Source organism: Bombus impatiens, unplaced genomic scaffold (assembly GCF_000188095.3).
Source record: "Bombus impatiens unplaced genomic scaffold, BIMP_2.2 scf_0311, whole genome shotgun sequence".
Classification (NCBI taxonomy): Eukaryota; Metazoa; Arthropoda; class Insecta; order Hymenoptera; family Apidae; genus Bombus; species Bombus impatiens.
This window is the reverse complement of record NT_176730.1, coordinates 371015-398942: the sequence shown is the minus strand read 5'-3', so window position 1 is coordinate 398942 and position 27928 is coordinate 371015. Positions and strand designations below refer to the sequence as shown.

Genomic DNA, 27928 nt, shown 5'->3' with positions numbered 1-27928 from the left:
GCCGCGCCGCGCCGCCGTCGAGTCTTCCTCGAGGGCCTTTGCACTCCTCCACTACGTCATTACCACGTTAATCGTTCTACCCTTATCGGGGGAGAGGCTATCGATCTCTCAGGGGCATACACACGAAGCCACGCGACTTTGCTCGCAAGAACCCCCGAAGCGCTCCACGACGATATATTTCTTACGATAGACGGAAGAAAACCCGTTTGAGATATGTCCTTTGTTTTTCTGCACCACCGTATATTACTATCTGTGCCAGGCATTGTTCCATCACCGTCGCAGATTCACTTTTTTCATTTGATCTTCTCCTTTCTTTTTTTATACGATCATCGAAGGTTGAAAGAGGGTAGAGAAGTGGAGGAACGTGATTGGACAGTATGAAAATATCAACGCCTGCAACTGTTGGCAACAACGTGGAAGAAGAGAGTGTGGCGAGTTTGATTGCGTTTAAGCTTTGTTGCTTGTGTCGGTGCTGCATTCTTACGCGGTAATTTAATGGCCGATAATTATACGTTATAAAATACATATTAATTTTTCATTTTATAATTTTACGATAAGTACGTACGACGACCAAACGACTCGTAACACGTGAGATTTCCTTGTGAAAGGAAAGAAATAGAAAACCGAAAGGATATAAAAGAATTCGTTGGTCGTAGTATTATGTAGCTTACGACTTGGAAAATTCCAGCGAATAACATTAATTCCATTCTAATTGCCTGTAAATTTTTTAAAATCGAGATTTGAAAATTCCCAACATCGTTCTATAGAACTTTTCTCCTCGCCGTCTTTATAATTTTCTTCGTGAATTTTTAATTGTTGAAATTAGACTGTCTCTTAATTAAATATAATTATAACAATTTTGTACACACGGTATACATCTTTCGAAAGAAAGAAATTGAACGAGGTATTAAATATTACAAAGCTCGATCCGCAATGGTAATATCCGGAAGACAAAGGTTGTACGTTCTTGATTTCCTTCGATCTGGACGTTTAATAACTTCATTCAATTTAAGCAAGAATATTGACGATCGTATTTCACGCGGACATCGCCGCGTTTCAAGTTCGAAACACTCGATCGGGAAACTTTTATCGTAAGTATGGCATTTACATGGTGGAGAATTTGAACGGAACTTGCAGATTCCCTTCCTGCAGAACTTCTCTATGGAAGACATCAAAGAACCGGTTCTTTGGTCAATTTGAAACTTTAATGAGTTTTTATCAGGCCAATCGTAACCCACCAAATGCAAAGGGAACAGCAGAATTTCGCGAGAAACGACGAGCATAGCGCATTTGTATGTGATATGTGTCTCTAGGGAGAAGATTTCACCGTGTAATTTGCTTGGTTGAATTCCATATCTTCTACGAATAATCTAAGAAATAAGAATAGGAGCAATTTTATTGTATTTATCTCGTAAATCTAATCTGCTAAAAAATGAAATATCGAAGAATTTGCGTGGGTTCGTGGGAAATAACGAATAATCAAGGCGACTTTCATTATACGCGTTTATTAACATTATATGCAGAGATTCTAAAGAACAAAATACCATACATGTATCTTTTACGGCACATACAAGGGAATTTTGAATAGAGAAAATTGAAAGAAGATTCGAGTTCAAGTGTTACGTGTAATTTTGTTATCAACAACGATAATAATAATAATATCGAATACACAGACCAAGGAAATATTAATTACTTCATTTGTGATACATGCAAAAATGATATTTGAATAAAAATGTGTATTCTAACGCCTTAAAATACAATAGCCACACGACAATCACTAAATATGAGCAAACGATGTGTTTCAGAAATGTCCAATGGCTAAGGGAGGACGCGTGTCATAGAAGCTGAACTCGAGCTGAACTTCAGATTGAGGTTCGTTCTTTGTTTCTTTCGGCGTGTACATACGTACGTATGTCGTGTAGTAACACATTTTTTTTTTATTTAGTTGTTTACATTCACAGTTTGTCCGATTTGGACATTTGGCAGAATTTGTAGTAATACATACATGAAATTTTTAAGCATACATATACATTGAATCGTAAAATAGGTGTACACATTTATTGGGTTGGCAACTAAATGATTGCGGATTTTGTCAATACCACCTAATGGCAAAATCCATAATCACTTAGTTGCCAGCCCAACACATACACGAATGTCGAAGAATTAAAATCGTATAATGACCGCGAGAATTCTCTTATTCTTAGTTTTGAAACGGCGTATAAAACGATTTAAGTGGGAAATTTCGTGTTCTAAAACTCAACACGAGGTGAACGTAAGCGCGTTATTGATTACGAATTTAACAATCGACAAGTGTAGAGATTCGATGAAATACGAACGAAACTTGGCGATTGCGCTAATAAAAAAGAAGGAGGAAAATATTGAAGCAGCTGAGATATCAAAAATTGCACATCTCGCGTTAGCTAGAAAATCAAAGACATTGTACGAGTTGTGAAATTTTTGAAATCGACATTTCAAAAACAAAACATCTATAAACCGTACAACCCTTAGAATCTATATATCAGTCGAACATATCGATTCCGGCGATTTCGATCTCACGTTCAACCAGCTTCCGGTGTTCACATAAATCGTCACGTACTTGGGTATCGTCTTCGAGCGTCGCAGACGATGACTACGTTCCACGCGATGATTGTCAGTGCACGAAGGAAGTCCCTTATACACGCGACTCGCATACTCGATGACCAAACGCGAGAACGAACTTACGCGTTCGTTCGAAAGAAGAGGCAAACATAAGAAAGAAAATAAGAGAGCCCGTAACCAGTAAGGTGAGCCAGGATCGATGGTTTTTTTCCAAAAGCCGCGTCGTTCGTTGTCCATTGAATCGTAATGTTGGAAAAGTTAAACGAATCCCCTTCGTCTCCATCCTTTTCGCCATCCCTTTTTCTCTTCTCTCGTTACTCGTTTCGTCTCTATCGCTATCCAATTCTATGTCCCTGCTTCTCTCTCTTTCTCTTTTTATTTCTTTCTCTTTATCTGTATGTTGTTTGGTTGCAATGGGACTGTAGTTGTACCCGCGACATCCTGAAGTTTCTCTACGCGTGGACGCTTTGTCAGGCTGGTGGGAAAAGGCATGCTTCGTTGCTTGTAATCGTGTTGCCCGGTTGTATTCATTTTTGCGCCGCTTTTGTGTAGATCGTCGCCGCTATAATGCGGCTTTATTTAGAAAATGGAAAAACACGGACGACTAAAATACCGTTTGAACGCTCGTCTGCTTTTGTTTTCGCGTTACGTGTGTCGATCAATTGGACCTCACTCTCCGATGACGATTACTTGGACTCATAACATTGCGATTGTAGTAAATGGTTATTCAGATTCGCTCCTGTTTCGTATATTTAATTATCCGTTATCGTATCGATTATTACAAATCATATTTCATTCAGACGTGGTCGGATTTCCTTGCAACGTTTTCAAAAAAATAATTTTTATAATTTAATAAATAATACAATTCATCGTCGATTTAGACTCTTGCATTGCCTACTTTTCAAGAACTAGTTCGTTTATTCTAAATGATACTGACAAAACTAACATTATCTCACCATCCTGCATTTGGAAACATTATAGACAAATTAATTGAATTCATATTCTCATCTGAAACGTAACATGGTTCCTTATTAACGTATGAGACAGCCACGAACATTATTCGGTTTATAAGTTTGCAAATGTATTCTCGTCTCACGCGTTAACGAGGAACCTTGTTATATCTCGCCATGATTTTCCAAGCAAATTATTCGAAAAGTGCAACATGCATATATACGTTAAATTTATCTTAATGTCTCGTATTAATCAACGAACGTATTAAAATAGATATTCTTATCCGAACCCAAATACAAATCTTATCTTCTTCAAGAAAAACTAAACGACCTACAAAGACGCGATTTAGGTGTACAGCAAGCAAGTGTTGTAAAATAATAACGTCTGAAAGTTATGAAAAAGGTTATCCAGTGTTCGGAAGATCCACTATATAAATTTGCTTCTGGGCATTATCTTTAACATTATTTCCCTCTGTTTGAGCGAGCGATACGTTATCACGTGGAAAAGGACGATAAGTACTCTTAAATCTCCTATTGTGAAAGCATGCACCCTTTGGGCGATCACTTGGTGAACGTAAAATACCAGTTAGATAGTTCTTGAGCGGTTAAATTGGAAATCAGCGAAAGACGCAAGAGCCAAGAGGATCCTTGGCCGTCGTCTCTCGTGCTTTCACGGACGTGTCTAGATAAGCTAGCGACTAGCAACGCCTATAGCGCGCTCTGAATCCTTAATATTTCCCTAAAGGTGATATGCTTGGTCGATTATATTTCTCGCAATTAAAGAATTATTTTTCCCATCAGTAAATCGTAATTCGGTGGCTAATTATAGGGTGGCAGACATATAGGCGGACTGTCGGTTATAAATGTTAACGTATTGTCCTATATTTAATAGATTTATAATAAAATAATTAGGAAATGAAAGGAATTGAAAGTTTTATTAATTGAAAGATTTCTTAATTTGTATTAAATATCAGGGAATACATATTACGACTAGATTGCGGATTTTTATGCGTTTATGGGAAATTTAAAGGTACAGAAACGTAGAAAATAATGGAAAATTACGTATAATATGTAAAGTAAGGTACTTGCTACATTTAGTAGACAAAGACAAGTTTCTACTTAAATTTCATTTCTTCAATTTACTACGGTACAACAAAGATACGAATTTGCATAAATATGCGCAGTTTAGTAATAATTGACGTATTAGCGTTCGTGATACATTTTCAACGTTGTTTCCATACTTTTAAGCAGTATCGAGTTTGATCCTTTTCTCTTTCGTGCCGCGAATCTCAAAGTAACACGAAACGAAGGTAAAAGCTTCAGAATTGTATATAAAAGTCCCTGTGGGAATTCTCGGAGAACAAAATCTTAGTTTCCAACTGAAAGGCGTTTCTGTAAGGACACTCGAGCGTGGATTAGAATTTTCAATAGGCTTTTGTAGGCTACCCTAAGTCCTTCCAATGATTTTCAATACCCGCCTGCTTAAAATACTCGAGACAAACGAGCTTGGGAAACGAGTTTGGGAAACGATCGATAAAATAAAACGTCCGTACGCGAAGTACGCAATGAATACAGATACAGAGTGATCGTTTTAATGACGGATCGAATCCCTTCGATAGTCTTCAGTGACGTTCTACGTCCTTTCAATGTTTTTCAATTGACCGCTTGGCGATTGTACCGTCTTCCATTTGCTGGAAATAATCGCATCAACGTTGTCTTCCATACTCTTCTTCGATTCATGAAGCTTTCTCTGAAATTCTTCGGACATTTTCACTTCATCCTTTGCCACTCTTAAATACTTCAAACATTATCTTTGTTTATTTCATTTCTTATTCGTGTCTTGTCATTTCTGATTTTTATAGTTAATCGTTTAACACGTGGAAGCCTTTTTGGCTTTTGCTCCAGCTTCTTTATTTTTATTGTAAGTAATTGCGCCGTCCAAATGATTTAAAATAGCTGTAAGATTCTGTCCGATCGAGGATATCCAATTTTGTTCAATCTACAGAGAAGAAGGATTTTAATGTAAAAATTGCGTATGATTTTACACAATTAATACATGATCAATTATAATTTTAATTATACACGATTACATCTTTTTTCACTCGCTTATAAATTTATTACGTAGTGTTGTTTGATAGAAGAATTTTCATATAAAATATATATTCGTTTGATTTGAAACAAATTAGTTACGTTATAAATGTAACGAAACTTGTGCAACTTGAAATATCGATTCCTCTTATAAACAACTTCAATGACATTTTTCTAAAATTAATTGTTTATCGTATGCTTTTAATCCATCTGACCGATTCACACGCATCCTTACTCAGAAACATTAAAAAATGTAGATGGTACTAAGAGTACGCATCATAATCTACATAAGAGAAGACATTTAACAACCTTCACCTTTCTTTGATGGATCAGTATAGTCTTTTTTCTTCCATGGCATTTTCCATGGCATTTTTACTCTGCAAGCTACAAGCTGCAGCTTGTTTTTTTGTTTAACTCGTAAAATCAATAATCGCCCAATGATTAAGAAAAAGCGGTTAATCGATAATTTTTCAGTAATTATTTAGAACTAAGATCGTGTAAATATATTATGTATCCGGTAGAACGTCTAAAAAGAAAAAAACATTTATTCGCGTTCTACTTTCAGTAACTTTGTTTTATTTATGCCTGCAAAACTATGAATTTACATAAACATTCGTTGTTTATTTCTGGCTGTTTTCTCGCGCAAATTTAAAAATGTTAAACACGATAATCCGTTGTCTTCTAGTTGGTAAAATTTATTCGCGAAACTTTGTTTTTATCATTCCTATTCTACGAGAGGATTTATCAACACTGTAACCTCGCAAGTCGTCGTTTATAAAGCTTCACTGATAATCTAATTGTATGTTGTACGTACGACTCTAGGAATATATCGACCTTTAAGGGTCAAAGTGCACATAATTCAACGTTATCGTGTTTCATCCTTCGCAACGATATCATAAATATACAAAAGAAGAAGAAATAAAAGGCAAGAAGAAAACGAAAGGTCGAAACTCGACGTGGTTTCACGCTGTTTCTGGAACGGAAGGTCAGTAATTCTCCAAAGGTGGACATCTTCCTTTTGTGTTCTAACACTGCGGAAAGAAAAGAGGCCACCTTTGACACTTTTGGCGCTCGTATACCCTGTGGAGAGAGCAGCAGGTAAAGCTCGTTCAACTGCTAATATCCTACGAGAGGTTGTGTTTCCCCCAGTGGTTATAATTCTCAGAGGATATAACTCTTGGAACGATTGGAGGCGAGTTCCGTTCACCGGACGCCCTCAACGCCGAATCCAACGAAACTCTGTCAAAAGAAACGAGAGGAAAGCAGGAACGGGGCTAACCAACTGAACAGAGATCGACAATTGCCTGGACTTAATAGTGGAATTGGTGATAAATTAAAAGTAATCGTGGAACCATCGATTTCTTGTCGATTCTAGTAGACCAGCAGAGGATACAGGGCGTGACAAAAACTAGTGCTTAGCGGTCGAAGATAATTTTACGCTTTCTTTATTTTTTTTATCGTAATTCTATCTTGAAATTGATCGATTGCACGCGTTGGAATGGAAGATTCTTTGAAATTATCGCTTCTAAGTATGTTACTATACGGTAGGCTATAGGTAGACGCAAAAGTTTGGAAATTACTGAAAGAAACATTTAGAAAAATCCTCTAGACACTGTGTGTTATGTATCGTTCTTGCGTTTATCTGGTTTTTCGGGACGAAGATTATAAATACAACTTCCATGCAAAATGCTTCACTCTATATCGCATGGATATCCTTTTAGCTCCTTGTGTATTTTTTAATAACTTTGGCTTAACCGATATAACTAATGTAACTGTGATATTATCGAGTCGAATTCGTTTCAAGGAAGAATATCTCGAAAACCAGGCTAGAGACTCGTGCCCTCTTTGGATTATACACATCGTATTGTACATCCTTCGTCCATTTGCACGATTCTTTATTTATTCGCAGAATACTCCTTTGATCTGGAAGCATGTTCCTTGCAAAACAGCGAGCGTAATTAAATTCCGAAAGAGAAAAATAATTACGGTTGACGAGCCTGTCAGAAGCTCGCAGCACCGCGAGAACGCGGAATATTCGAAACAGGGGAACGAAAACTTGAGCAAGCACAGGGCACTCGAGACCTCTCGGCTCGCTGGAAATATTCTCGTGTCATCTCCTGTAGCAGGCGGCGATAAAGTTTAATTCGGTTTTCCATGCTGGCTCACTGGCCGATTTTGTTTTCAATAAGGCGAACGTAACGCGGCACAACGGATCACGTAACGACTGTGTTCCCACGGGACGGTCTATTAATCCCCAAAGAATTGGAAGGTTGAAAGCGGAACCGCGAAAAGCTCTTGACCTCGTTCCGCGGTTAAATGGCTCGACGTTTTCTTTTCCTACTCCTTCTCCTATGTCTCCTTCCGTCCTCTCTTCTTCTTCCTCTTCGTCTTCTGTTTGCTGACCGGGTGAAAGGAATTTCCACGAGCCTGAAAAAAACCTCGTCGTCGCGTCCTCGACGTTTCTCTTCCTTTTTTTTCTCCTGTCCTCTTTCTCCTTTTTTTTACGGATATCGATCCTTTGTTTGACCCTCTGTCCCGAAGGAATTGACCGAAGGTCACGAGCAATCTCGTAACGAGCCCGAATTGGAGGGGGACCCTTTAATCAGCTGGCTCGCAGCTTCGACTTCAATTTTCCACCGTTCGAACAATAGGTGCAATGTACCGTTGAAGATTCATTTGGTCATCGGGGCCGTTCTCGTCCTTTCCTTTTTCTTTCTCTCCTCTTTTTCTTTTCTTTTCTTTTTTTTTTTTAGCACAGTTGAAATGATTGCTGCGAGGCTGCTCGTATAAGTGATATCGATTTTACGTGCGTTTGTACGTGTGTATGGTCGAGAAGGGTATACGTACAGTACCTATAGTCCCTGGACGCTGCGTTCGGATATAATAATTCGATTTTTTCAAGTTATTCGATCGGTAAAATAGTTCTTGCCAGTCCTTAAGGAAATTTGACAGGTAGATTTTATACATTTGGGGTGGCAACTAATTTTTTTTTTTTTTTTTATTTAATTGTTTACATTCACAATTTGTCCGATTTGGACATTTGGTAGAATTTTTTGGCTGTTTGATTATCATGTGGGTGGCTACCCCCAGCGGGGTACCATCTTCGTGTTTGTTAGGTTATATCCTGGCAACTAAGTGCCAACTCAATACATATGTAAAAAGCGTAATACATCGTTTGCTTCATTGAAAGAAGATACTTATAATTGTAAAAAAATAATTGCAACGAACCTACGATTCAGCCACATATATTCAGTGTTATGGGTCATCGTACGATCGGATTAGACGCGAGAAAGATGACATTCAGATTCGTTATACGGCCGAGCAGCACGTTACATGCGCGTCACGTGTACTTACGTAGAAGAATGCGAAACGGAGGAAAGTCGCTGAATCGGGTGTTTCTCGAAAGTGCGGAATATCGTTCTACGTCCTGAACACCGCTTTCTTCTCAAGTTTTCCCGTGCCGCGATTTTTCTATCGCGAGCAACTCCTCTTTCGACCGACCGAGCAACTCGCAAACTAAAAATGTTGGAGGGAAAACTCGGGGAAAAAGTAAAAAGTCGGGAAGAAGTCTGGATTCGATTGGAAACTTGTTGTGTCAATGGCTGAACGTCGAAGGCGAGAACCTTTCTCAGCCGTCGTGATTTATTTTTCAATCGAGCTAAGATCTACGAGTCGTTTTCCAGATTCGAATTAAACGAAATAACTATGATTCGAAGTTGAATCATAGTTAGAATCTATGATTGAAGTTAAGGAGAATAGAAACAAATTCCTGTTGATCGTTCGAGAAACTTATTTCCACTATACCAAGAAATTTGCATCGTCGTCAAATATATGACACACCCAATTAAATATTAAACTTTCGCGAATAATCGTTATTAATTTTAGCTTTGTGTGTATAATTTAGCTGTTGTTTAGTTTTACGCGTATAATTAGTACCAGCGAGCGAAACTTTTTCTCACACAAAAGTTCCTTCTTTCTTCGTGTTTCTTTTAACCCTTTGCACTCCGAATTTTATTTCAATTTCGTTACCAGCAGCTCCTAACGCGTCTAAGTGTTTTATTTGCAATTTACTTTAACTAAAAAATAAGACAATTTAAGACTTAAATACCAGTTTTAGTCACACTATTGTTGTATTTTGTAATTTTTAAGTGTACGATATACCTTGAAACAATTTCCAGGATACAATCCTGCTTTTCTTTCGCACGCTTCACAAAAAAAGATAACACTGAAAAAATATCGAGTGGAACTCGACAAAGAAGCTCCTGAGATAAGAACTGATGTCGAGTCACACTCGACGTAGCAGTGCAAAGGGTTAATAGTTAAACAACGATATAAAATAACTCAAAAGTTTCTTCCACATAGAAGGTCTACCTACATAGTCCAATGTAACATAGCGTGATAGATCTCTGTTGGTTCTTGTACATTTATCGAAAACATAGGAATTAAAAGTGTACAGTGTTCGAATTTTGTTGCGACCGACTACGCATAGAGTCTTCGTAAAATACGATGAAAATACGATCGAAAGCCAAAGAAACAATTCCAAATCCTGGATCCTTTCTGAAAAATAGAGTTACATCAAAAAGGTCCCATGATCCGATTGGTCGGTTGGTTGGGCACAATTTTGGGTCGATGAAGAGGCCTGCACGAACGCAAGGGCGCGTAACGCGACACGGCGAGGGTTAAGTGGCGCTCGAAAGCCGCGGGTCGAGCTCCTCGAGTCGCGGCTAACGACGTCCTATTCTTCGTCGGCAAGCGATGGGCTACGCTGACCTGGCTCTAGCTCTCGTGACTCACGGATGTTCCGTGACTTATTGTTAGTCATAGTCATGGAACACACAACCCTCTCTCCGCTGCTTGGTACCTGCTACGGTAGACGTCACCGAGTCACGAGGTTAAACGAGGTCGACGTTCGCCTTCGAAACACACGAGTCGGACTCGCGTCTCGGCCATCGATCTGTCGCGATCCGATCGATGGATCCCTTCAGCTCCGACCATGAGCCGTTGTTATCTCTTTCGATTGATCTTTCGTGTTACGTTCGATCAAGATATCGACTATGTCCCGTTTTCTTTGCCGCAGAACGTCGGTCTATCGTTAGGAGGATGTTACGCGTGTATTTTCTCTTGTGCACGTGACGTGAATCGTGCTGGATGGTTATGATAACGATCGCAAAATTAGAATAATCTTGCTTTGATCTCTGTCGTTTGATGCTGGCGAGTGAATTAATTCGGCCCTTTAAGAGAAAATTCAAATTTTACTCGAGAATATCGCAAAGTTTCGATTATTATGTTGTCTGCCGATTATTATTCAATCATGTCGAGCAGAGTTACAGATGGAAATTTGTAAGATTCCAGAATTATAGAGAAAAATATGTATTTTGTTTGTTAGTTATTCGTTGAAAGTTGGTAAACTTCGAGGTATGTAGCATGGAATGGTTCAAAAAATAGAATTCGATCTGTAATGCATATTTTGTCGTATTTAACTAATGGTATACCTGTTACGATCGTAGAAACAAATATAGCCATATTAGCGAGGCATTTAATATTCCAGCATTAAACATGATCGTTGGTTTAATCAAACTTACACAAGTTGCTCTACGTAGATACTTCTGCAGGCTCAAACACGTCGTGCTAAATTATACATTCAGTCGCGTTATTACACTATTAAATGCACGGTGTTTTAGCATCTCTGAACCTAATGAATTTCGAAACCTGTTTCTGTTTCTCTAGAGAGGAGTGGCGTGAACCGTGACAAATCCGCAAATTTCTTCTATCACGATAAGTCGAAATTACTTGGAATTCTTGTAAGATTAGTTTCGTAATGATATCAATACTATAAATATCAAATTGGACTTTATTCCTCTTAAATACACTCTTCCTATGCCTTAAAAATAATTGTTAAAGAGGAAGACTAATCTTCTTTCTTTGTCATATCAGAATAAATGAAACAATATCTTAATATCGTGGAATATTTTTGAAGCCAAAAAGGCAATACAGAAATACGTTAATTTATCGAAAAATTAAAAATCAAATAAAAAGAATTTCTATAATTATTGAACTTTAAAACTTCTTTCAAAAGAAATAAAAAATACAAATTGTCATATTCTTCTCCTACAGTCTCGATACGATATCTATGAATTATTTTCACCGTTTTTACATCAACTACGCACGAACACGCTCTTTCTTTCGTTGTTACCTACCGTAATCAACGTAATACCGTAGTCTCATTTCCATAAAGAACGCATAAACGTGTGCTGCGGTTACGCGGAAGACCTGGCAAGAGCGTCAGGGAGAAGACTTGAAAAACTGATTTTATTGATTTTATGCACTGCAGTTGTCTCGAGTTTCTATTGACTTTTCTACGACGGGTATAACTCTTCGCGAATGGCTGCTAGAGATGTGTTTCCAAGCTGAAGGGCAGGGGGAGGGAAAAGCTCTTCTTATTTCATAATCGATATAGCGGAGGGTGCCGTGTTTCCTCCTATTTATAAGCTCCTTGTCGATATCCACGATATTAAATTCACTACCGTGACTTGATCGCCAGGTTTCAAGAAATAATTGAGTTGCTTTTAACGCCGACGAAGCCGGAAGTTAGTTACACAGCCGCGCACAGATTTCGTTGAAACTTAGGAAGAATTAGTAGCCGAAGGGAAACCAACTTCTCACCGCGTATCAAGCGTATCTTGTCGTCAGTGACGACGCGAAGGGATGAAATTAACCTGCGAGTTACGTTTCATTAGAAACACTATCGACACGCGTAAATAATCTAATTTGCAACTGTACGTGTTGGCGCGTTTAAGGAAAATTTGAAAGTGCGACGATGCATAGAACGCATTGCTGGATCAGAGGCAAATATCCAAACTGTAGTATTCACTGACATTTGTATGTACATTTCACCTAAAAATATAATACTATACAATACTATTATATAATATTAAATATTTTTAAATTAATACAAAATTATACTATAATATACTATACTGTACAACCCCTCAAAAATACAGTACAATAAATATAATATTTATTTCAATTAACCTAAATTTAATATTCATATAAAAATTAAATATTCAATATCTATTAATACAATATTGATATATTTAAATATCAGCACAAAATTATACTATACTATACTGTACAACCCCGTAAAAATATAATACAATACACTGTGGATTTTAAATCAACGCATCCTAGTCTTTGCAATTTGCAATTTAAATTGACGCGTTTTTAATCTTGAAAATCTTCAGAAAATCAACTCTTCGTATCTTAAAACGAATCTTAAAGAATATAATTTTAATCGATAGATCTTATTCTTAAACGATTTGATGGATAGATGACATTAGTCTACTTAGGTTGTATTTCTTTAGTTGCATTCATAACGATATAAACTTGCATACATATCCAGTGTCTACTAGTGAAAAGAAGAACGTAATTCCAGTGAATTTTTCAGTTAATTTGGAAATATTAAATAATACTATTTAATATAATAAATAAAACTATTATTTATAGTTATGATATAACTATAAATAATACTATAGGCCTGTAAATGTTTTTGAATCCAATTGTACATTTTTCCATATTATAGGCATACGAGATCAATGACCAACGCGATTTATTTTTCGCTGAAACACAGGAATTAAAATAAATATCAATTTCGAAAATTTATGACGTTACATTTGTCGAATACAGTTACGAAATTCTATTGTTTTGCGCAATAAATTCATTAAAAGCTGTAGGAAATTTCTTTATACATTATATATTTCAGAGTCAGTAAATTATACTATTACATTGTTGATTGTTGAATTCACCTCGATAATCGCTTTCATATAACAAAAATCATATCGATTGAAAAATATCAAACGAAAGCTAGTTTACAAATTTAAAATTTAAAAAATCCATTCGATAAAAATAACAAAACTTTGAATTTTTCCATTTTTCTGATAAATCTAATCTAAAATTAACGAGTTAAACAGACTACATATATTTCATATATTTTTCCAAGTTGTAATTTTTACAGTAGTTATTTAATATTTTCTAATTAATTAAGAAAACATGCTGTCGCAGCTAGGAATTGTCGTATTTTTTATTTTCATCAAGCAGGGAAGGTCAAGGCACGTGATAAATTTAAACTCATAAATAAGAGGAATATTCCTCGAACAGGAACAACGAAGACAATGTTTCTTCACACTCTCGTATTATTTTCTTCCTGTTTCATTTGAATCTCGTGTTATTTAAAATTCATCTTGGCTTTCCTTCTCAAAGCAATACTGCGCGAGTTCCGTCATCTTTCACAGACCGCTATATGTTTTTGCTGTATATCTTTTAAAGTCAACGATAAAGTTAATAAACAGTTTTTTTTTTCTGTTTACTCGAACTACCGCGCCTTTTTCATCAAAAATTTCTCCAACTCTATATCAATTTTTCTACGTATTTTCTACTAAAAATGTTTAACAAGGAATACAATTTTATTCGTTGCTTGTCGCTCGTTCGATTATCGCTGTTCGGTTACAAATTTTTTCTCGCTTATTTCTCACTCATATTGACAAAGTTTAGTTAAAACGATAAAAAGATAGAATGCTTTGTAGGTATATCTTCTATTTAAATTTCCATTGAATAAATACTGGCAGTGACAAAATTAACGAAGCAACTTTCAAAATTCAACCTCATCTTTCGCACGAAATTAATTATAACGTAAATCTAATTTCACGAGGAAGGAAATTCAGCGCGAACATCAAGGCTCTTGCACGGAATACTAATTGACGACGAAATATTTTTCCCCTTTCTTCGTCTTTCCGCGCTAAAAATTGTCGATGAAATTAATGAATTCGTTCGGTAACGCGATGTTCTCGCGCGGAATTAATTGCGCTTCGGAGAAACGCGAAACACTGGAATCGCCAGAGCCGAGGATTTTTCCGCGTGTGTCCACTCGGCGTCTCTTCAACCAGTTACGTTCAAGATGACGATCCGTCGTCGACCTTCCAATTACAAGTTACAAGGATCTACGTGTTAATGTATGACGTGTTTGGTGGGCCACGGATAGTCTACGATAAAGTATGATAAAATGTAACTCTGATCCTTAACTTTTACAATTTTTATTACTTTTATCACGTACCTTCGTTACGAGGCTCTTCGCCCAACAAAGTAAGGTCCGGCTGGACAAAATATATCGTAGATTGGAAAAACGGTAAAAGGTAGGAAATGTGTATCTTTTCTTGTAGCTGTGGTAATTCAAGTATGAGGGGTGTAATCACCTTCCAAAGTTCAACAGCTTAAGACTTAAGAGCTAACTTGGAAAAGATTGCAGATAAGAAATTTTGTTCGCAAAAGTAAAATTCTTTTTCGCGTATTGGAAAAAAGTAAACAATTTTCAAGTTGGTACAAAAAGATTGTGACAAATATACGATCAGCTTGTATAAAACTATTAAGTAAATAAGTGTATTCTGTTTTCCGTTTAAAAGAAGTAAAGTATCTAGAAATCAGTGATCATTTTCTTTTTTCCGATCAAATATCCGCGGTTCAATTTTTAACCGCACGATTAAGGTTCCATCGAAACGTTTAATCCCCCCATTCGGACAAAGAGCCTGCTAAAACGCGTCACGTCGTAAAGGTACGGTGAAGGAGCACGCTTTTTGGACGACCGATAAACCAGGAGAAACGTGGACCAACGATGCGGAACAAACAGTCCCGAAGAAACCCAGAGATTTCACTCGGCTGATCTTCTCTCTTGTTGAACGTTATAGTCGAGTCACTATTCTGTCGAAGTATACTACACGTAAGTTCACTGTGTCACGAACGTTCTACAATTTCGCTAGGAATCGATTGATTTTTTTGTATCTGAGTATAGTTTTTTTTTTATTACAATTATAATTCTTCCATCGATTAAAATGCGTATGTTTTTTGTTCTTTTCCTCTTGTCTTTTCCTGTCTAATATTAAACAAGAACAAGAACTCTATCGAATAAGAAGATGAGAATTCTTGTCATTTTTCTTATTTCTATTCCCCAATCTTTTTCACGAGTGACTACTCTTTCTCTAATCACTGGAGTTCTATCGTAAACACCGTGTATCATCTCTGCTATTGAAAGTTTTGCAAGAAGTTCGAAAGTCTCGTTAAAAGTGTGTCTTTATCTGTGCGTATCACCTTATTCTGTGTTTCCCTGAAACGGAGATTTTACCGTGTTGCTTGATAATAATCCTTAACAATAAATATAATAATAATTGATAATAATTAAAAATACTAAAAAACTGACTTAATAATAATCGAAGCCACGAGTCTACGAAATGGGTGCTGCGAGCTTCTTCGACCCAGAACGAGGAGGATTCGCTCGAACGACGCAAGTAGCTGTTACGGAACGAGGCGTGAAATAATTTCTGCTCGTGCTTCCGCTGCGCTGACGCGAAACGAGAAACGATAAATTCACCGATCTATTGCGAAGAAATATGGAAATGAGAGGCTCGCGATGATCCCAGTGGGAGTCACATTGGACTCTAGTCATCGGTCGAGCAACTGGAGATCTTTGACCCTGTTTGAACTGATCGGCTGACGTCATTCGTGAGCTCACGTGTTGGGCTGGTTAGTTGGGAAGATCCGAATGTCTGAGGGTCCATTGAGGAACACGATAAATTTTGGCTCGTATGCTGACTCACAATCGGTATACGTACTTACATTTATATCGTGTTTCGAGAAAGGTTTTCTACGGTTTATAGCGCGTAAAATTTTTCAATACGAAGCTATTGAAAGTGATTAAGGGTAGTTAAAGGTGGCGTAATAACCGAAGAACTATTCCATCTTGACACGTTAAAATGTCACGTTTATAATTTATTAGAATCTGTCACTTTGGTTTGAAGAATAGAAACGTATAGTTGCAACAAGTATTTGGTGAGAGTACAATAGTATAACGACGAAGTACACGATAGTACACCTAAATCAACGAAATAAAAAGCATGACGAATTGTATGGAGCAGTGAAGTGAAAGGTATATGATTCCATTGAAGAAAGTAAATCTGAACGTATAGGATAGGATATATAAGAGAGCGCAAAATATCTGAATTAAATGGAAAGTTGCTTTGGTATAACAGAAAATAGCATTCTAAGCAATAAAAATCTAAACTTTCTTCTTCGCTATATATATATATACCCAGAATAATGTAAAACTGAACACTAAATCCCACCGACACAACGTTTTCAATTTCTTCTTGATCGATCTTTGGATAATTTTTCAACTTCAGAATTCCTGTCTTGAAACCTACCTTCGGCTATTACTCCCGTACGAAGCATGTCGCTCTTGTTGTTTCTTAAATTGCGTTATACGACGTCAGTGGCAATTTTCTAATCTCGCCATACGCAGGGTGCTGCTCTATCGTATCGATAAAATATTCCACACAACCGAGTACAAAGACAATGATCGTGCCTCGGTCCAATAACGAGCCAACTTGCCCAGAAATAGAAACGAAACGGGTATCCCAAGTATCTGGAGGACATCTACGGAATTAGATGGAACGATGGGGACTGCAGTATGCAAGTACGTGGGATCGTTTCCAGCCCCGAGGCCGACGCAAAGATAGCAACCGCACTACGCGTCAGAGATTTGGGTGCAACTTCGATGGAAATGCAAATGCGTCATAGTTGAATCGCTGACCAAGAAATTGCCACCACCTCCGTGTGATTTTCTTCTTTCCCTTCGGGCTACGCAATGCCTGGCAGACGCCACCCTTCCACTCGAGAAACATGCTGAGCTTTCTCTCTCTCTCTCTCTCTCTCTCTCTCTGTATTTCTGGGATCCATGAAAAACGCGCGCCAACTTTTATCCGTCGACCGAAGAAGAGTACGAAAATTTCTACGAAGCGAGCCTCCTTAGTCACTCGCAAGCCAGACTAGCACCATGATTAATTATCCGCGACAGGAAGTCCGCAATCGTTCTAAAACGTATATCTTCTCTACTGCCAGCATACCTAATGAATCGTCGCGTCGCGTCGTACAACGTCTGCCAGTCAATATGGCGACTGTTATTATTCATCAGCCGGTGACACTGTTTCCTACTACAGAAGATTCTCTGATGTTCCATTTTTCCTTCTAATCGCATTGTAAATATGTGGTTAGGGTACGGGACTATCCGGGCAAGGTAGATCGTCGCAAAGATTAGGGTTTGGATAAAAGCTAGGTATTTACAATGGAATAGTCTGTGCAAGCGAAATAGCTCTCTATGATTTCGTTTAAGCTGGAAGCTGTAGCCTAAGGGTATCTTTTGAACGATGTTTCCTATGTTTATTATTTGCTCTGTCTTTTTTTTTTTTTATTTATTTTGTTATTATTATATCGTAAATGTACTGTACAAAAGTAGTGTCAAAATAGATAAAATAGAACAAATTAAATTCCATTGATATTGGTTTTCTCAACGCTGCTACAGTTTGTTCGTGGGTTGAACTTTCTTCGGTTTTAGAATTTGTACGTCCTTTGTTTGCGAACGTTTCCTTAAGTATCATTTCCTTAGAGAGCGTTTCGTTCTCGTGCAAATCCTGAGATTTTCCACGATGCTTGAATTTCATGATTTATATTCATGCCAACTACAGAAGGTATTGCCGCACCATTGTACTTAATACAACATTTAAATAATAACTGATAAGATTTTGTATCATTAAATAGTATTTCCGTATGGCTACAAAAATTTCATACTATGTCAATGAAACGTATAGAATCTGACATAAAAATGCTTCATTGGAAAAACGGGGATACGCGCTATGATTATAAAATATAAAATATTCCAATTTAATTCCAGAGTACTTACTATAATATCAAATAAAGTAAATCTCTCTGTTTAGTTTTCATCTTCTTCATTGTATTAATAGAAATATCAAAGTTTCAGCACTTTTTATCGAAATTAGTCCGACCATGTAAACTCTGTTCTTCTTCATATGGAACGAACTCGTCGATACACGCACAGCCCTCGCGAAAGTGACTCATCCCACGCAAATGATTAGGGAAGCACATTGATTTCCATACACTATCGATCGCGTCTACCACGTGAAAGAAACAGATATTATACGAAGACATATGATCTACATTACGGTACGTGAGCGCATCGTCTCAACCAAGAAGAAGCGTTTCAACGACAAGAAGCAGGGACCGCGAGGCCATCGTCGAAGGCGTTGCAAATTACGTTTCTACGTCCCTCCGCGAAATGTTTGAGGGGAGGCAGCCATTTCTGTCTTGCAACCCCTAATTTTCGTCCAAGTTGGGGGCATCTCCGGATTCGGTGCCGTCAGAAGCAACCCTAGCAAGCATCGTTCGTAACTTCCCTTTCTCTTCGTATTTGTATTTACTTCAGCTAAAAGTATAGCCAAAAAAAGAAGTAAAAATACGAAGTTGTTTGCTACAATGTTTTGCATAGGGAAAAACAAATGCTTTCGAACGAATGTTCACTGGCTCACGAAAGTATCTGTTTGAAAAAATATTTTCACTTCTGTCCCCGTTTCAACGACTAAGTATTTTCTTTAAACGCATTTGTTCCTTTCCTTTGAAAGTCCTTTCTCTGACTTTTATAATCATACGATGATACTGTGAACTAAATGGTAAATGGTAATTAATTAACATTAGAACTATCACACCGGCCAAATTGACTGGTTTTACAATTTAATTTTAAAATTCCTACTTCGTGTTATATTTTTTTCTACAATGATGTAATGACTTTCGTAACGATAACTAAAAGAATAATATAACTTTTATTTTGTTTTTTATGTATTCAAACTGAAAATAATTTTGTATCAAGGCTACTTATACCAACACCAAGCAAAGTGGCTGGTACTTATCAAAGTGTAAAAGGGTGCCGCAATCTGTTTATGGAACCCCAATTAACCAATTTCCTCGTTTTGTACAACTTGCCACACGTTTCTAAAATTTTTACTGCGTATCATTCGATACAATGATATCAGATATCAGAAAAATTCCGGATCGATCGCTAAATGCTAACACTAGAAATACCACACCATTCAAAGTGACTGGTTCTACAATTTTATAAATTCGTCAACCCTCGTTTAGGGATGATGGTCCCAGATGGATTAATAATACCAAAAATTTCATAACATGGAATTGCTTCTGTAAGAAAGTAATAAATCAATAAATACCAAAATATTCTATTATTACGTATTTTTTAAAGACCAGTCATTTTGACTCTTTTTTTGGTAGAAATAACTTCGTGTTAATTATCGGTAGTTCTAGTGTTAATGCGTAAATACTGTAACAAGTACAGTGGTGTGCCGATACTTTTTACGGACAATACTTTATGCGTGTTATAGATTTTGAGATTTCATTTTATATGACAAATAAAGATAATTGGAGGCGGATAAGGACCGCGTGGAATGACAGATTGTTAATGGAAGAATTTTCAATCCAACGGTTTTTAAAAGCGACGTTTCCGTAAAATGAGAACGCACGGTGCCGTGTGTTCGACGGTTAATCAGTCGTACGTTAGGCGTAATAGTTTCTCATTACAGTTTCTGATAGTTGCTTTTTAATCTCTAAAAAGGTGACTCTGTCTGTGGAGTTAAGGGACGTTTGCTTTGATTTCGAATAAATCGACCGAGGCTTCCACAACTAAGAGTTAATGACATCTAATATTTTGTAATTTAACGTATCCGTATATTAAATTATATATTACATTAATTTAATATATATCATATATTCTAATTAAATATACTATATATTTAATTTAATATATATTTTTATATATATTATATAGTCGTGTAAAGTATTAACCAGTTCGTATTTTCAAAAGAACATCGATTTATTTTTTATTTCAATATACGAGCGTATATAATTTTTCAGCTATTTAACGTAATTATAGAGAAGTAAATTATGAGATAAATGTTAATCGCCTGCAAATATGACAAGTATCAATTTGCTGTGAACCACTTTGGCTTGAATATGCCTCATAATGCTAACAAGTCGGAAGTCAAGCACTATCCTGGCCTATTTTGTAGAACATAATGAGCTCTCAATATGTAAGTAACGTAAATATTGATCCCTGAAAGGATGAAGTACCGATACAACGTGTACAATAGTTGGCAACAATCCTTACCGTAATGCAGCATGTTGTTCCTTAATAATTTCATCGAGTTGGTTTCAGCATAAAAAAATAAATTCAGGTTAATATCTTACTGGTGAATTAAACGGAGACAACGTATTCTACATCTGGGTTAACAGCGTCTAAAGTAATATCAAAATGTAGTCCATCGATTTCTTTCGCCTCTCATTTACATTCTTTGAATTAAACGAAGAATACTTTGAAATAAAACTCAACTTTGCGAACCGGTAACAGCATATACGATATAATATACGCGGAACGTTTAACCTAGAAAATTTACATTCATCCCAAAAGTCGACTACTGCTACGAAACTTCGATGCTCGTTAAAGTTTCCAACAGATCGTCGAGATCATATTGTAAAATTATCCCGTCGCAACTTGGTGCGAACATCAAATTGCAATTCATCGGTCGATGACGTAGATTAATTTTCACCTTTCGTACGAAATCGTTAGGTGTTCCTGCTCGATCTCGTTACTCGTTACCCTTGCAACTACGTGTAGTAAATCTAAAAGAGAAATCTCCAAAAAAGAACACACCTATATAAATATATTTTGTGATCAACTGCGAGCATATCGAAACACTTCCTTATTGCTACGTGCTAGGTATCGAAATTAGAAACTCATTATACTCATACATGAGCTGCTTATTTGTCAAACTTGTTAACTTGGCAAGATATCGATCAAAGAAAATTAATGCAATTACATAAGCTAACCATCGATCAAATGGTTTGGCAATAAAATTTCTAAAACTTTGAAAAGCAACGGTTATGTAACCGCTTATCGACGATTCAAATATCACTCGCTTTTTTTTAAACCATCTGTATATACACCAGAACCATCGGGAGAGACCCGTAACTGGGTTTCCGTTAGCGACCGACATTCTAATGGGCACGCGAGTACATTATTTGCCCGGCACGATTCATCATCGCGTAATCGTATTTCGTGAACGCCAACTAGATGCGGCGAATTCATTTGTATATCGGACAGAGGGAAATTCACTGTGCACACACCGTGGCCTACGTACGCCCCTGCAACGCAATAACGTCCGATCGGCCACCCCCTGGAGCGCGACGCCGCGCCGCGCCGAGGCGGTCGGGGATGAAGGGTAGGAAGGTTAGGAAGGGCGTAGTCCCCGAAATCACGAGCTTATATATCCATTCAAGAAGACGATATTCAAGGGTTGGGGCAAAAGCTCGACAAATCTACGGGGTTGCTGGTCCTAGAGTTCTCTGCTTGTGGATAAAACTCGCTGGATTATCTGGATATATATGTATGTACTTACGTACATGCATGTATACGTACATGTATGAATGCGAGCTTATGTATGTCGTTTTGCATTGAAAACCATCGATAGATAGTTCCTTACCAGGGAACAATCGAGAATATTTGGTGATGTTTTTAGAAATTGAAAGCGATCTACTAAGTAAAGCGAGTACTAAGCGAGCGTTTTCTCAATTTGGTATATTCGGTGGGTAGCTTTTCGCTGGGTTATGTGTATAGGGTGTCTTAGATACGATGAAATTTTGCAAGTTTATGGGCTTGAAATGGGATTAGCTTTGTAGAACGTGGAATTTATCGCGTAGAAAGTTTTAATAAACTTGGAAATTTTGTTCTCTCGGTATCAGATGAACGACCGATTTCAAGGTTTTGGTTTTGAAATTGTCAGAGCTATACAGATGCTTTTGATGAAATTAAGATCAACTTTTGTAGAGGTAGAGAGACGACCTATTATCGCCTATTGTACTATTCTCTTGACGTCCAACGATCTTAGGACAATTAGAATTATTAGATCCCAGGCTGCAGTTTAAAATAGAAGAAACTGTAATCGATCGTAATAATTGTTTTTCTCATAACGAAATACGTTAATTAGATATAGATTATAACGGATTAATTATAGCGATCTGTAATTATTATTAGCGTTAGTTATAGTAGTTAATTATAGTGTAACGTACATATTTGCGTACATATTATCGATCGATAATTGTGGTATTAATTACTACAATGAAATGGACGTACATATGTATGTCGATCCTCTGCTGGGATTCTGAGATTGAGAAATTTATATTTGAATGTAGTTTATAATAATTGAACATTAGCCAGACACTTAACATCAAGTATCGTATGATGCTAATATCATGCGAACTTAATGTTTGTAAAAGTATTGAAAATCGTCGAGAATCTTGTTACTTGATACTTGATGTTTGTGAAAATTTTTATAAACTCTGGGATTCCTCAGAACCTCATAGTATCGGTGAAGACAGTGAAAGTAAAAACAGAATACACGTGTTCAAATAAATCAATAGAAAGAAACACTCGTACGATGTAGTGAAACGATATTCGATGACAAAAATGTATCAATGAACAGGGACATCATTTCGAATACTCGAGTACTTGGTTCGTTTCTTTGAAAACTAGTTCTCTTTTATTTCGATAATTCATACGTTGTTGTTTCCTTGAATTCCCATGTTGATATATCGATCTTTCCTCGTATTTACAGCATTTACTTCGTTTCAAGTTTCATTTTCTATAAAATCCTGAAATTTTGTCCATTTGAATTGTAATTGACAAATTTTGTACATAAGTGTATTTCTTTTACAATTTCTAATAATTTCCTCGAATATCGAAATTTGTTAAAGCTTTGTTTTTCTATTGTCTCCAATTACAGAGGGATTTCGTTCTATAGAATTGAAATACGCACGTATGCTTCTTTGCAAAAGTTGTTGATTCCGTTGAATTTTTATTGAGCAGAAAATCGAAATAGCATTTCCGTATTTAATAGTTTCCGACTATAGTTACAGATTAAATAGGTTTTCACAATCTATTGTAGCAGAGTGTTATTTTTTTTCTTTTTTTGCTTACAAAGGTATCTATCAATGCCAGTATAAATTGCTGATCAATTTATCGAGAAATAACGCCTGTTTTTATTTAGTATTTGTACCCTTTTTGTATCAATATCTGTGAGGTACAACAATTCTTCTATTAAACGTCCCTGTAGTTTTTCAAATTTCCGATACCTGTATAAGTTCTTATTTTAACTACAAAATTTATGAGATTTTTTTTATCAAATATTCCATCATCTGCTATTTTTCTATACATAAATATTACTAAAAATTAACGCAATTTCTCATAATCGTTCACACTATCTCTTTCTTAATTAGAAAATTCAGGATATTGTCTTCAAATATTCCATATCTTGTTCATATTTTTTTTTTTTTTAAATAAAATGTTCCATCAATTTATCGAGTAAAAACTGTTATTCTTTTACGTTGTAATTCTTTTAGTTAGAGAATTCAAGATATCTTCTTACTACGAAATATTCCATATTTTTGTTCTATATATTTTCTTGCCATTTTTAATTTTTCGAGTAAACATTGTCATTTTTCCATACATAGTAAGTGTCTCTAAAAGTAACTATATCTTGCTGTTTCTTCTATATTCATCCTACACATTCGCACGTATACGTTTGCACAGTATATTTTATTGATAAAATAATATTCTTATCCTGTCTGCGTCTCGCCTCGCAGATATCATTCCACGTACTTTCCCAGTGATACGAGATATGCATATTCAATTTACGCAAACGAAACAAACCGGTGCTTCTAATTAACGACGGATATTAATTTAACAGATGTAATTCTAGCGTTTCCACGAATATATATATATATATATATGTATACACGTACCATGGAATCTAATATCCACGTAATTCTAAACGTCATCATCGTTAATTAACCAAAATTAAATAGCGATAAACATAACGTGAACATGCAAAATCGGAAGACGCGCGCGAGCCATCATATAATTAACCAAGAATGAATTTGTATAAATTCACTGCACTGATTTACGACGATCATGATATTCTTATGAATTCGTTGGTACTATTTTATTTTTGTCAATATATTCGGTACAGCTGTTTAGAGGAAAATAGAAGATATCATTTAAAAGCTGTTCGAGTTGAAACAAATAATCTTTTCTCGACTGTTATCAACTTTTACCTTAAAAAAATGTTATTTAATTATTTCGAACGAATAAACTTTATAGCAAATGAAATAATTAATATACGTAACTATTTGTACAGAATTTTTTTTGACGAAATTAACTCAAGTTTGCGCTATGCTATATAAAAAGTTGAATTTAAACGATTCTAGGAATATGAATATTTTTATTTTGTCCATGTAAGCTAATAAAATTCATACGATTAGCTATTGGCAGCCTCAAATATCTTGTTTCTCGTATAACAATCAATCTGTTTGACAAACACATCAGCCGTCGAAACGAACGATACGATAAGGTCGAAAACGTCAAGTACATCACTCTCGTGACATGGTAACCTACACATACACGCTGATTAAACTCAAAACGAATGATTTCAAGTTGTAAGCGAGCTTTAATACACCCATTGTTCCAACTTTTTCTATCAACGAGAGGAAAAAGTAGTCTCGGGGCTCCGCACCCCCCCGTTGAACAATGTATTCCCCCTCTTGTTCTTCCTTTCGCCCCCTCTTCCTGGGATATGGCAGGATGCATATAACGATGTCGTAAATCGAACCATCGAGTAAGTAGGAGTGACGTTTTAGGGTTGTAAGACCCACTTAAGGCCGTATATTGCGCTGTGTTTTTAGGGTTTCGTGTAATAAAAAGAACTGACGAATCGCGGATAATATGTCATTTGGAAATAGGAAGACTAAGATATATTAATTATTTAGTATTTAATTTAGTAGTATTCAAATTAAGGGGCGAAGAAAAAGATTCTAAAATATGGTTTCTCTTCAACCACGAAGAATGACGTCAAAAATATATCAAATGAATTTCTTTCTACCTTTAAATAGCTGCGATCATTTTGCATCTCGATGTAATACAAAAATCATGATAATAATCGCATTAATCGTTATAATGTATTATTCTTAAAACGTACATAAAATACACAAAGACGTGGCAAGATACGTAAAGATTCGTAATACGTCGAGTATACTCGTCGAGCATTTGCTAGACGAGAGAAATATCTGTTTAGATAGACCCATTTATCGTCCATCTGGCAAAGTTTATGAAAATATGGAATTTTTTGGGTTGGCAACTATTAATTACAATACCAATTAATGACAAAATCCGCATTCCTTAGTCGCGAAACCGTTAAACATATTTGGATATGAAGCCATAAAAGTCTACGTGGATCTACTTTAAATTGTTTTACAGATACTATTTATTTTCCATACTCGAACAGCGTAATCTGCATATAATTCTAATACAATAGTCGAGAACCATAAAATAACCAGAAACGTATAGTACGATATATCGAAATGTAAGAAAATATCGAAACTAATGTACGCGTTACGATGTTTATAGGATGAAATACTTTTTCTTTCGTTTATATCTGCATAAATATTCGCATTGTGATGATAATGACGCAGTTACGCACCTGCTTTATATACAATTTTTATTCATTAAAATATTTTATAGACCTACAGGTTGAGTTAGAAATTTTCAAAACGCGATACATTTCATGTTACACTATCGGACCCGTATGTTGGTTGTCTACTGAGAGTTTCAAGATTTCTAAAAGATTCTATATCGTCATCTCGTCGTAAGATTTTCGATCTGTGTTCAAAGTAGCAGCAAAGTGCGCCACGACGAAATTTTAATTCTTCTGTATGCAGCCTGCCACGAAACGTCGTCATTGTTCGTCACATAAAAGCCCCATCAGATAGCGTGTATATACGCACAACCGTGGGATATCGACCGCCTACCCTGTTCTCTGTGCGTGTGTTTTTGGTGACGTGCATGTGCGCCCAGACCAATTTGACAGAGAGAGAAAGACATAGGGAGAGAACGTGTTACTATGATGGTGGTGGTGTAGTCCTGTATGAACGTTATCCTGTACCCGCGCCATGGTGTTTCCATGGGGTTCGCCACTGGGGTGGGCCAAGCAAAATCGACCGCCTTGCGCTTTCTCTGTCTGTCGTTAGCTAAACTTCGTGTTGCAGCACTTTCAATTTCTGACTTTTTTTTTTTTTAGGACATATTCTAACTTACCCTCGCATTTATATTATTTACGTACTTTGTTCGAATTTTCACTTATATTTATCTAACTTACTTGTATCTATCCGGCGACGAAACATGTTCCTGGATCTGCTATTTTTGGGATACATTTTCATAAATCATCCCTGAATCTTAAAACAGTTTTTCTGCGAAAAGTAAGAAACGTGACTTGTCGTGTTCTTGCTGCATAGTCTTCGTACAAAGGAGGTTACAAAATATATTTCCACCCCGTGCTATTTATTACAGTATATATCTACATACTAATTGATCAATCAGGTCCCAGTGTCATTTAGTAAATAATACTTTCATAGTAACGTTCTCATGGTATTGCCAATTATCTACGCCTACAAAAATTTGATACAATAGAAATAAAATGTATAAATGGAACATGGTGAAGAAATGGTCCATTGAAAAATAAAGATGTATGCAAATTTCTAAGCATTATATGTTGCGAAAAGAAAGTTACGAATTCGCTGTATCCCAAGGTGAAGTTCAACGCATCGTTATTCGAATATTCGAGATACAGCAGCCTTGGGCTGTTTAATTAAAAACTTTCATGGCGCGACGAGTATGCGGGACATCCCGTTGCATCTTCTGATTTACGGAAACATTCCGTACACGAAGTTTCCCTTTTCTACCCGTTTCGTGGGACCTTTTCATGGGCTCTCGACATTGTCCATCTCAAATGACCGCGAACGGCGGGAAACGTGCGGATACCGAAGGTTTTCCATCGTATTTTCCTCGTCGATCGGGTTTTTGGAAGCCCCGAGGCTGCTGGAACGCGGTATGTCATTTGGTTTAGAGTTTAGAGTTTACAGATGCTCGTGAAATGTAGAGGACCTTCGGTACATGTTGCTTATCCTATGGAGAATCCACAGTTTTCATCGGCATGTCCTTTCTGCGGTTCATTCTGAAACTGGCATTTTCGGGTTAAATAAACTGTTTACGTTTAAGATTATATGTTCTTATCTTATTCGTGAAAAGAATCCATCGGATTCTTCGCAAAGAAAATTCATAGAATTGCACGTTTAAAGATCGCGGTGGTGCTACGCGATTTACGTAAATTTCTTTTAACGATCTTCAATAAATACCACAATAGCTATTATATCGGTACAATTTGATTCGTTTTACAAGAAACGTAAAAACAAGAGAGTATATTAATGATAATTAAAACGTTGAAATT

The 27928-nt window shown here is 36.5% G+C and overlaps 1 protein-coding gene across 4 annotated transcripts in view; it reads left to right on the top strand.

Annotated features, from left to right (window-relative positions):
- LOC100750118 (tyrosine-protein kinase Src64B) overlaps window positions 1-27928 on the top strand; it is an 87461-nt gene that overhangs the window by 44145 nt on the left and 15388 nt on the right. For 3 of the 4 annotated variants that reach the window (XM_003488944.4, XM_003488943.4, XM_024367187.2), the window contains exon 2: window positions 1806-1872. The exons of the other annotated variant lie outside the window; for it this stretch is intronic. The gene's annotated coding sequence lies outside the window, so the exon portion shown is untranslated. The remainder of the gene's footprint in view (window positions 1-1805; window positions 1873-27928) is intronic. 4 annotated transcript variants of the gene reach the window in all.